Source organism: Symphalangus syndactylus, chromosome 21, assembly GCF_028878055.3.
Source record: "Symphalangus syndactylus isolate Jambi chromosome 21, NHGRI_mSymSyn1-v2.1_pri, whole genome shotgun sequence".
Classification (NCBI taxonomy): Eukaryota; Metazoa; Chordata; class Mammalia; order Primates; family Hylobatidae; genus Symphalangus; species Symphalangus syndactylus.
Genome location: NC_072443.2, coordinates 65,772,128 through 65,784,298, shown reverse-complemented (window position 1 = coordinate 65,784,298; position 12,171 = coordinate 65,772,128). Strand labels below are relative to the sequence as shown.

Sequence of the window (12,171 nt, the reverse complement as noted above, 5' to 3'; positions counted from 1 at the left end):
AAGAAGGCAGGGAGCAGAACAGGCCAGCCTAATGGAAGCATTGCAGCTGAGAATCCTGGACAGCTAGGGGAGTAAGGAAACAATGAGTTCTACAGACCAGCTGCTGGAAACAAAAAAAAAAAAAAAAGGAGAAATTATACAAAGTGGCATAAAATGGTTTTCAAATATGTTTGTGGTAGAGGTGGACCCCAATGACCAGTTTTGTCTGTTTCTGTCTAAGTATGGCCTACAGTAGAGTCTAATGCTGGACCCACGCATTTGAAGGTCTAATAGTGAGTTAAAGATCTCAGCATAAATCCTGGGGCTAATAAGCGTGGACTCTGAGCAAGTCAGACAAAATTGCATCTAGATTTAGCCAAAGAGTATCAGCTAACTTTGTTTTAAGAGTAAACGTTTTTCTCTTCACTTATAAATACTAGTTCTCCTAAATTATTTTTTAAAGTACTTATATAAGCTTCAACATTTTTTTCCTTGTCCATGGTCATATTTAAAACAGTTTAACAAAAATTTGTTGCCCATGTTGTTTTGTTGTAATCAGTATGAACATGTCATTGTACAGATTAAAATGATAAAAGGAATCAGGAGTGCTCAAGCAAGAAGATTTAGGGGGAAACAAAGAAGAGAATATACTTAAAAGTATAATTAGCCAGGCCAGGGATCAGTGTGATCATTTATACTTATCTGAACTTGTGAAACGTGAAGATTACATTCTTGTGAAATGAAAAGTACATTTACTTAGCGATTAGCTTTTTTTTTTTACATGGCAATTAGCTATGGTCATGTGTATACATATACGTTAACATCAGTAATATTTATCTGTCACCTTTTCCTTGTATCTACATTAGCTACCATCTAGTCTTTAACCTAAAAATGTCCACATCATGAATCATCTTTATCAGGGTCAAGTAATGGGAATAAAAAGGCAAGGTAACTTTTATTGCAGAACTGAAGAGGAGATTTGAAGAGAAGTAACTTTGGCATCAAGATTTGAGAAGTAATGGGGAGTGAATACTTGATGTGTCCTAATCCACTTTCTATTACCTTCAATTGGTGATAAAAATGGTAATGATGATCTTCAAATTCAAGAATACATGTAAATCCTCAAGGAAACCAAAGGGAACAGTATAATTCTTTCCCCTACTTTCTTGCATCTAGTTTTATTTCAATTTAGGAGCTAGCATTGTCCCATACAATACAAGAGCATTTGGTCTTGTACTAAGAAAAGACTTAGAAAAATTGAAGGATCCTTCCAAACAAATATGGCTGTTTTGACAATTATGCAAATAGTTTGGAGATTAAAAACCCAAGTAATCTTCATAGGTCATGGTATTGATTTAAATGAGAAACCCTAACGGCTTTTTATTTTTTGAGTTGTGTTGGGATTTTTTTTTCTTCGTGTTTTTTTGTTGTTGTTCCTGTTGAAGCATCAAACTTATCTGTTTTTCCTTGCTAGATTAAAGCCTTGCTTTCCCTTTGTTATTTAAATCACATTATAAAGGAATTAAAGAGCCTTAGAGCAGGTGGCTGTGGTTTGGGTTTACATTAGTGGACTTTTTGCCATTGTGTTTCTATTCCAATTTCCAGTTTCAGTTAGCAATATTATACTCTGTGATTTTGGGCAGGAGAAAACCCAAACCACAGACTAAACTGATTTTTGTTTGGAGAAAATGCACAGCCAATTCACAATTACCCAAGTTGTATTTTAATCCCAGAGTGCATGGAATGAAAATAATTGCAAGTGTGAATACACACAAAAAGAAATACATCCTGTACAGAAAACTAGCTCCCTCACTGTTGGTAGGAAAACAAGGATATTTGCTCTGGAGTGGTCAGGGAGTCCTGTTACTGAATAAGGCCCTTAACTTGAGAGTATATTTATTAAGAAAGCAGATGAGTACTGTAGGGGAAGCTAGCAATATGCATGATGCATGCAGCCTGATAATGAGATGCCCTTCTAGCAGTATTTAACCCTTACATCAATCCAAATCTACCTCCTTATAACTTCTGCTTTTTTGGATTAAAAAGCAAAGTAAGTCCAGTGCTTCTAACAGTAGGAGAGACCACAGCAAATGTTTAAAGGCAGTGACCATGTCACCCACTCCACCCAACCCTACCCCCGACACACACCCCATCTCCTCCAGGATATAGTTTCCCGGTTACTCCATCCATTCCTCAGCTCCAAATCTCTATGCCCTTTTTTCTTTTTCTCTTTTCCTTCTTCTTTTTGTAAACAGTTTTATTGAGATATAATTAACATATAAAATTGTTTGATGTTTGATATTGTGCATAAATTATACAATGATCACCACAATCAACCTAATGAACATATTCATCACTCTACATGGTTACCATTTGTGTGTGTGTCTGTGTGTCTATGTGTGTTACACCCTTCTCTCTTGATGGTCTCTGCTTTCACATTTCCCTAAAGCTGTACCACCCCAACTTCTAAGTCCTGTGCTCTGAGCACATGCAAAGTTTGACCGTGCTATTCTCTGCTGCAGACTTTCTTATCACTTCTATAAGCCAGTTTTAGTTTACACTAGCATCTGCCCACTCTGGGTTGACTTCCTACATGCTGTGGGAGAAAACAAACAGTGTACAAATCATTGCCACCAAAAAGTGATGGTGTCCAAGTGGAGATGCTTTGGAGGTCATTAACAATATGACCTGAGGTTTAGGAATGAGAACCAAGCTAAAGATTTAGGTTTGAGATTCCTTAGCTCAGAGATATTAATGAAGCCACAGGTAGCTATGACTTTGTCTGTGAAAAGGGCAGACTTTAAATAGGGAACAATGATTTTTCTTTAGCCTACCAATGTTTGCCCACACAGAGTTTCCATCATTTAAATATCAGGAGATCTAACAGAAAAGTCTGGGTTTCTGATTTCCCTTGGTGATATAAAAAGAGTGGAGTTACAAGTCTACAGTGCAGCAATAGCCTGAAGCTGAGCAGACATTGCCTTATATAGGCAGGACACATGCTCTTTGTTTCCCTGAAGTTCCTACCACTTGCTCTTCAACAACTTCACCCATGTACATGCCAGCCTGTCTTCTGTAGACATTTTTATTTGCAGTATATATTAGACAAGGCCAAGTGCTGTGGCTCATGCCTGCAATCTCAGCACTCTGGGAGACCGAGACAGGTGTATCACTTGAGCCCAGGAGTTTGAGACCAGCCTGGGCAACATGGTAAGACTCTATCTCTTCAAAAAAAATACAAAAATTATCTGGGCATTGTGGCATGTGCCTGTAGTCCCAGCTGCTTGGGAAGATTGCTTGTGCTCAAGAGGTGGAGGTTGCATTGAACCAAGATTGCACTACTGCACTCCACTCCGAACAAGATCCTGTCTCAAAAAATAATATCTAATAGACAATAGTAAACATATATCTATGCCTTTGATTTCATTCTCTTCTGTTGATCATTCAGTCAATCTTTTTGTAATTGAATGAGAATTTAAAGTACGACTTTTTGATAGGGTTTTCATCAAGTTATTAGAGAGACGAAGCCATCTAATGTTAGTGTAGGAAGAAATCTTACCAATTATTTATTCATTTAACAAATGGAGAGAATGAAACTCAAAGAGGCCAGGGCAGTGAAACTCAAAGAAGCATTGTTCAGAGTTGACAATAAGTTAATATCACAGGGAGGATAGAACTCAGGTGACACTGTTCTTCCTAAGTCTTAGAATCTTTAGCTATTAACATAGGTACTGACTGGTACATTTGCTCTCAATTGAACAGAAAAGTTGAGTACTTGTATCTGGATGGGAATCGAAACAACAATAACAACAAAAAATAAAAAAAATAAAAATCTGTAACTACTTTGATAACTTACTAAAATATGAAAATACAGTACACAGTTATTGAAGAAATTATAAACTTATTTATTGCAGTTGTGTTTGAACAGTGCCTTTTAAAAAATAATCTGCTTATTTCTACCTATTGAGAGACATATTTATTTTTTCAGTATTTTCCTTTGGACCACATTGAGTTTTTTTCCCAAACACAGTTTGTCATTCAACCAAATGAAAAGGTCCTCAGGCACCACCCTCCACCCAAGAACCAAAGGAATCATTTGATGTGAAAGCTACGAGTCATGCCAGGCTCAGCAACAGCCAATTACCGATTACACAAGCTGTATTTTATCACTCCAAATACATGGAATTAAAATAATTGCAAATGTGTGTATACACACAAAGCAGAAGTATATCATATGCACACAGCTCCTTGATGGTGGTAGAAGGACAGGGATATTTACTCTGGAATGAGATGTGATTCCTGTTATCGGACAAGGCTCTTAACTTGAGCCCACATTTATTAACACAGCAGATCAGTGCAGACAGCTTGATAATGAGGAAACATCCAGCAAGGTTAACTCTTCAACAAGGTTAGAGGCATGAATAGTCTCATCCAGTTACCAGCTGAAAATTTTTCAGAAAATGCACATTTCCCTAGTTAAGTGTTTCTCAAACTTAGCTCCCTACTTGGGTCTTTGTAACCACACTGGGAATGCATGGAGCCATTTCCTGAACCCAGGCCAGTGAGCTAAACATTTCTGTGGCCCAGCCACTAGTCATGGTTGAGCATTAAGAACGTTGCAAAAGGTGACAATCTAGGAATCATTAAGCTACAGAACAGGTCCAAGATGAGGAGATATGTCCTTACAGAGGTCTAATGTAGCACCTCAGAATTAAACAGTCATCCACAATTGAGACTGGAATCTAGTATAACACGACAGAGAGTTCAGAAGTTTGCAGACATAAGAAAGTAACAGCAGTGTGTGAAACATCACTTCTTGATTTCCTTGAAAGCAACTTAGTTCTGACTCTCAACCTCCATCCAATTCTTGCCAGGTTGCTAAGGAAGTTGCATTTCTATTCTTATGGGAGCCAACCCAACTCCTAGCGTTGTACACAGAAAATGGGGAAGGAGATCTATTCCAGTCAAAGTTGCTGCTGACATTCCCATTGTCAGATCCCAAGTGGTTTCTTGAAATATGGCTGCTGTCAGTTATCTGCCACTAGAAAAAGAATCCTCACTGAAGTTATAACATCAGTAGTTTGGATAGCACCTCCCTAGGCACATCGTGGAGCAAGCCTGTGGTAGAGGGAGCATTTTGGCTCCACGCAAATGCCTGACTCCCACAGAACCACATTTCCTTCCCAGTCCAGAGGAAACTTGCCATTCTTTTTTGTGACTTGCCTCAACCCATTCGTCTGCATCTTGCCAGAGACCATCTGCTTTTCAATGACCTTTTACCATTCCTTACAGGAGAAAGAAACAGAGGCAGAGAGGGAAGGAGGGAACGGATACCAGAGAGCAATTAATCTGTAGGAAAGTAGTGGCTCAGAAGGTCAGAATGGAGCAAACTCTCTGAAATCCACTCTAGAATTAGCAGTAGAGAAACTGATATGAGATCTACATTTTTCACGCCGTGCTCTGGCTCCAGTTTCCTCTACCTCCTCTCTCCTATACACCACAATATGAATTCAGGGTTTCTATAAGGTCACAGAGCAATCCTTGCCTATCTCTAGCACATACATAAAAATTCTTACTGGTTCACTGTTTCACATATATTCTTTATGAAAACCCAGTCATACCCTGTGAGGTAGGGGTGTGTGTGTTTGTGTCTGTGTGTATTTTTTCATTATGCCCAAGAACTAAGATGATATGTCTTCTCACTACTTTCTATTTTTGTTGCTCAGGGGAAAACTGAACACATAAACTTAGAAAAGCAGTCATACCAGCCTATGAGGTCCAGATGAGCTAATAAATGTCCTCTTGTCTTTATAATCTCCAATTCCTGTGATAAGATATTAGGGCAATAGGTTTTCCAAAGTAAGTTTACATTCTATTAGCAGGTAGTGTGTATTCTACAGCTTCTGGATATTTTGCTACAAGTAACATTTCAGTTAAATTATATTCTCTGGGACAGGTAATTAGAGGTAAAATTGCTCCCCTTTTGGGTACATGCATCCTTCCCCACGAATATTCTCATCAGGAGACAAAGGTGGCTGGAGTAAAGTCCCAAGTGTGTTCATTTCTAAGAGAAGCTGTTTAGCATATCAGAATGAGCATGATCTTTGAAATTGTCCAGATATGTAGCCCCACACTAGCTATGGGACCTTAGGTAGGTTATTTAACTCTCTAACCCTTATTTTATCATCAGTAAGTGGGGTAATAATGGCAACATCACAATTTAGGCAAATAATCGGTATTCCATCCATGAAAGGGGTTGCTGTTGCTGCCTTTACCATCCTCAACAATATCCTCTTTATTTATGGGGAAGGGTCATTATCCATCATCAAGTGACAAATCTTGACTGCCTTACCTCCTAGAGCAGGTTCAGCAGACTATAGCCTGTGGGGCAAATCCTGACAGTTGTCTATTTTTGTACAACACATGGACTAAGACTTCAGTTGTAAAAAATCAAAAGGAGAATATTAACATTTCATAACACATGAAAATTCTATGAAATTCAAATTTCAGTGTCCACCAATAAAGTTTTATTGCAACACAGCCACACTCATTCCTTTGCATATTGCCTAAGGCAACTTTCATGCTATAGGTGTAGAGAGTTGAATAGTTGTAACAAAAAACCCTTGCCCCACAAAACTTAAAATATTTACTCTTGTGCCCTTTACAGAAAGAGCCTGTCAACTCCCGTGAGAAAGTGCTTCATCACAAATAATCACCTTTGCCCTTGTGATCTTTGGTGTGGGTCTTGCATTTGGAATCAGTGTTTAGTTTTTATATGTGCTATTTTTTAATATGTATGGCTTGTCTCTCTGCATTGGCAGTTACCCCGGCATATCTCAGTTTCAGTTCTATGAGCGAATGTGTTGATGTCTTTGAGGCATCCCTCAACAACTTCTCAAAATTATTAGTTATATTACTTTATTCCTCATTGATCGTATTATAAATCACCTTAGCTATAACATGCCCTCATAGTTTGTTGAAAATTTACCCAGCACTTCTACAGTGGTGTAATAACAAAGAGGAAGAGGATGGTAGAGGGAAAGAAGAGGAAAAAGATTCATTTTTAGTCCCATTGTGGAATAATAGCAGGAAGTCTGTTATGTGGCTTCAGGACATTATCTCAGTTCCAAGCTGCCTGAAATCAAGGTGGGAGTTTTCTCCACTAGGATACTGAGAATGAGGAACTCACTGGAAAGTAATAGAAGCTATTAATTGCAGGATCTAGTCCTTGCGCAGTAATATTTCATCACCCTGTTTACCTGAAGCCATTGCCCCAGGGGAATATAGTAATTAGCATAGCTATCAACAACAATAGCACGTATGCATAAGTTAAAACGTATGTATATGTATTTTGACTAGCAAATTGTCTCACTAACAAAAGAGTGTTAGATGTAGTTTTTCAGTGCTGCAAAAAATGTGCAAGCAAAATAAACAATTATTAGAGCTTTTTTTTCCTGTTGTTTATAATTGAACTGAGCTACAACCTGTGCTTTTTCCCATTACAAATATATTTATGACCTTTGTTAGTTAGCACAGGAATATATGTCAACATTTGAGACAACTGGATACCTACCTGCTAGGGATGGTGACATTTGTTCTTACTGCTTTGCAGAGTATCCAGGTGTGATGAGTGTCAACACCCTGCATCCTTGTTATTGTTAGGCAGCAGTATGCAATCCAGTTGATTTTCATTTAGTGTGTTGGATAAATTAAATCTCAGATTCTTAAACTTAAATGGCACACTTGGACCCATGAGAAGTATTAAGTTTCTTGCTATGCAAGTGGCAATTCTATCTGCTTATTCACAAATATTTGAAAATGCAATCCCTTGACTAAGTATTTTTGCAAATAGCAGGAGGAAAAATTGGCAAGAAGCAGCTTTGCTTCTAAGAGAGTTTGATGTTCTCCTTTCGGAAAAGCAGTGAAAACCTACAGTGCCCGGTGCTTTACCTCTGCTACCTATGCCCTCCCTGCAGGCAGTTCCAATAATTTTCCTTTTCCTGCCAGCCTACTTTCTCCTTGATGTAGTTCAGTGAATATTTAAGCCTTGAGGATTGGGGCTGGAGAGAGGGAGCATTGATTTCATCAGTTGTTTTGGAACACTTGGGATCTTTTCTATTTTTCCTTTTGCGTCTTTTTTAGTATGATAAAAATTAGGATTAAATTTATCTTTCTGAGGCCTGTTGCTGTTTATTTCTTTGACTAAAATATCCTGCAACAGTATATCATGAGCAGCTCTCTTTCTTAAAATTATTTCGTAAATATTTTTTGTCATACACACACTGGCACATGCAAACACTATTTCATTTAATCTTGTGGTGACTCTGCCAAGAAAGGGAAATAGCTTTATAGAAAAATTCTGAATTAAAATGTGTAAAATTAAGATCTCTGTGTTTCATTGTATATAAATTTTAGCTCAAATGAAGAAAAGACCTCTCATTTTTATTTTTATTTTAACATTTCTTTACCGTAAGGTTAGAGTAATTTTTTAAAAATATGGTAGTCTAAAAAAACTAATGACTAAACATTAAAGACTAATTGAAAATTTTTGTTAAATTTTTTTCTATTATTTTCTTAGGAAAATTCTCAAACCTATGAAATTCAAAAGAATGTTATGGTGAACACCTGTATGCATGTCAACGAGATGCTACCTTCATGATTTTATTATAACCAGCTATCCATTCTCCATCCACCCATCAATTCGCCTTTATTTTTGATACATTGCAAAGTAAACTGCAAATATCCATATGTCTTCCTAAATACATAGTCTGCATATCATTAATTAGTATTTGATACTTTATTTACAGCTTTTTGTTTCTTTGAGCTAAAATTTATGTAACTTGAAACACATAGATCTTAAGTGGCCATTTCTTAAGATTTGACCAGTGCATATTTCTGTGTCAACGAAATCCCCAGATATATCAAGATACAGAACAGAGTTATCACAGAAATCTCCTCCGGCCCCTGTTAAGTTTTAGTTGCTTTAAATCAAATATCAATTCAGGTTGAGTTTATAAGGTTTTCTTTAAAACTGTTTAGATGCAGGCAGAATACAAAAGATGAAAAAGACTTGATCCCTACCCTCTAAAAGCATATAGATGCTGACAAAAACCACCAAAATAGAAAATTTCAATTTTCAATATGTTTTAAATAGTAACATGTGGTAGATGCTATGGAAGCACCTAGCAATGTCTGTTCATCCATCTGGACTCTCAGGAAAGGGTTTTGGAGGAGAAGTCAGCTTTAGTCTGGAGAGAAAAAATGAATAAACGTTAGCCAGGAGAAAAGAATGATAAAAGAAATTGCTCCAAGAAATAGAGTACATATTTTAAATCAGTTTCTGCTGTTCTAGTGTTTGAGAGAATTTATGAATCAGGGCACACAGAGGAAATTGCATCGTCCTCTCAAGAATACTAGGAAACACATCACAAGAATTCATTGATAAACTAAGTCTCTGTACCCCAAGGGTATTTCCACTGCCTTCTACCTTCTGAGTTGCTGGACCCCAACTTCTAAGAAGGACACTTCTCAAACCTTCAGTGGCTACTTTTTGCTCCTGTTATTAGACACATTCTTCTTATCCTAGCATTTCTAGGTGCCTTTCATCTTCCCAGTATAGTCCTAATCTGACTTTGCCCCACTTGCGCGTTTACTTACATCTTACACTCAAATTATATTAAACTCTCCAGTCCTCATACTTTCCTGTTAGTATGCCTTTGCCCAAGTCTTTGCCTGTTTCTGGAATCCTCTCTCTTTAATGTCTACCTTTCATAACCCCACTCATCTGCCAAGTCTTTCCCCCTGCCCATCAGAAGCCATCTTGTCTAAAAACTCCCATAGTTCTTTGCTCCTACCATTCCCACTTTTAAAGCCAAACACAGCTGTTTTGTTCTGCTGTAGCTGAAAATGTCTAGCACAGTGCTCAGCACAAAGTAGGAAATTAGTAAGTATTTGTTGAATAACAGTGAGTTCTATCTTATGTCAGTGTGTACTTAGAGATCTAGAGTTTCTCTAAAACAGAGTCTGTGTTCTATACTTCTTTGCATTCCCAGAAATCATAAAGGACAGTCAAGAATTGAACAGCATTGGCCAGGTGCGGTGGCTCACACCTGTAATTTCAGGACTTTAGGTGGATCACTTTAGGTCAGGAGTTCGAGATCAGCCTGGCAAACATAGCAAAGCCCTGTCTCTACTAAAAACACAAAAATTAGCTGGGCATGGTGGCAGACGCCTGTAATCCCAGCTCCTTAGGAGGCAAGGCAAGAGAATTGCTTGAACTCAGGACGCAGAGGTTGCAGTGAGCTAAGGTCGTGCCACTGCACTCCAGCCTGGGCAACAGAGTGAGATCCTGTCTCAAAAAAAAAAAAAAAAGAAAGAAATTGAACAACACTAAATAAACCTACAATGCTATTCTAATATCTGAGCTGTAGCATTACAGTTCTATTTATATTTAATAGAAATTTAAAGAGCATATTGTTTGAGGAGTAGACCTCACAACATTTGTTTTTGTATTAGTATACTTCAACCTCTCTCTTACTACCCATGAAGGCTTATAAGTGAACCATTTGTTTTTAAATTTTAAAAAGGAATCTTATAAATTAAGTGCAGAAAGAAAATGGGAAAGTCCTTGATATGGTAAATGTTTAGTTTTGGAAAGAATATCAACGTTATTTATGTAGTCAGTGCATCTATTGACTGACTACCTATTACATGCCAGGTGCTGGGCAAAAAGCCATCCCTGTCCTGGTGTAGCACTGTTTCCAGTATAGGAATATCTTACAGCAGACCCCAGAGAGAGAGTTGGACTTTGTGTATTTGGACCCTTTGATTTGTGTATGAGAAACTTATTACTGAGTGAATGGAAACCTTCTGATTGCAGATAACCCCAATTATTGGAAAGTTCTTCTTTATAGTAAGCTTTGTACTGCCTCTCTCTAACGTCTTCCAGCCAGCCCTAGTTCTGTCCCTGGAGCCTCCAGAACCAAGTAAACCCCTCTTATGCACAGCACCTTTTCAGTATTGAAGATTTACATTACACACCCTACCCCCTAAGCCTTACCTTTTTCAGACCAAGTATATAGAACTCAAAATACTTTTTCAGAGGAATTGGTCTCCAAATTGCTGTTTGTTTTTTCTTAAACAGTTTACATCAGTTCCAACATCTGATGTCAGTTTGATGTCCTCCTCAGTTTATTCTGTAACACGTTTTGTGATAGACACCAGCAGAGGGATATTGAGGGTTGTGAGGAAGGGATGTTATACAGAAGATGAACAGAGCATAATCTCTGTTGTCCTAAAGTATATACATGGCAGGAGAAAACAATCATTTTGTCAGATTATTTCAATATGATGCTGCAAGTCACGTCAGAGATAAGCAATGGGTACTGTGAGAGCACTCAGAAGGGTAATCTAGTCCAATCTGGGTTTTAGGGAAAGAGTTTTAGAAGAAATGTCACCATAGTTGAGTCTGAAATTATGAGCAAATGTTATCCAAGAGAAAAATGATAGGAAGGGAGACAATAGAAGTTAAGGCACTGAAGTATGAAATCAGTATAGGGTGGTAGGGATGGGGGTAATGACACTATAGTTACTTATGTGAAGTATTAGCTAGAGAATGGCAGAAACTAGGGCTTATGAGGTATGTATGTATATACACATGTATGCATTATGTGTATATGTGTGTCTATCTCTGTATCTGTGGATGTAAATACATTCTGATTTTCTAATTCTTAGATTTTGCCCCAATTCTCTTATTGGAAATTAGAATTTTGACTCTACGGCCAAGGACTTTATTCAGCATATTAGCTTTTCAAGAGATCATAAATAATCATCATTGATGACTATAATGACCTGAAGTATTATAACAAGTAATTTCTGCAAAGTGGAGTTTTAGGTAATACATATCATTAAAGGTATTGCTATGAGTTGAATGTGTGTTCCCTCCAAAATTCAGGTTGAAACTTCATCATGGTGGTATGAAGAGATGAAGTCTTTTGGGAAGTGTTTAAATCATGAGGGCATCACACTCATGAATGAATTAATGCACTTATAAAAGAGGCTTCAAAGAAAGTTTGCTGCTTTTTGCTCTTTGGCTCTTCTGCCATGTGAGGACATAGCCTCAAGGCACCACCTTGGAAGCAGAGCAAGCCCTCACCAGACACCAAACTTGCTGACTCCTTGATCTTGGATTTT

At 37.7% G+C, this 12,171-nt stretch overlaps 1 protein-coding gene across 12 annotated transcripts in view; it reads left to right on the top strand.

Moving 5' to 3' along the window:
• CNTN4 (contactin 4) overlaps window positions 1-12,171 on the top strand; it is a 985,842-nt gene that overhangs the window by 602,279 nt on the left and 371,392 nt on the right. The gene's annotated exons all lie outside the window — the stretch shown is intronic.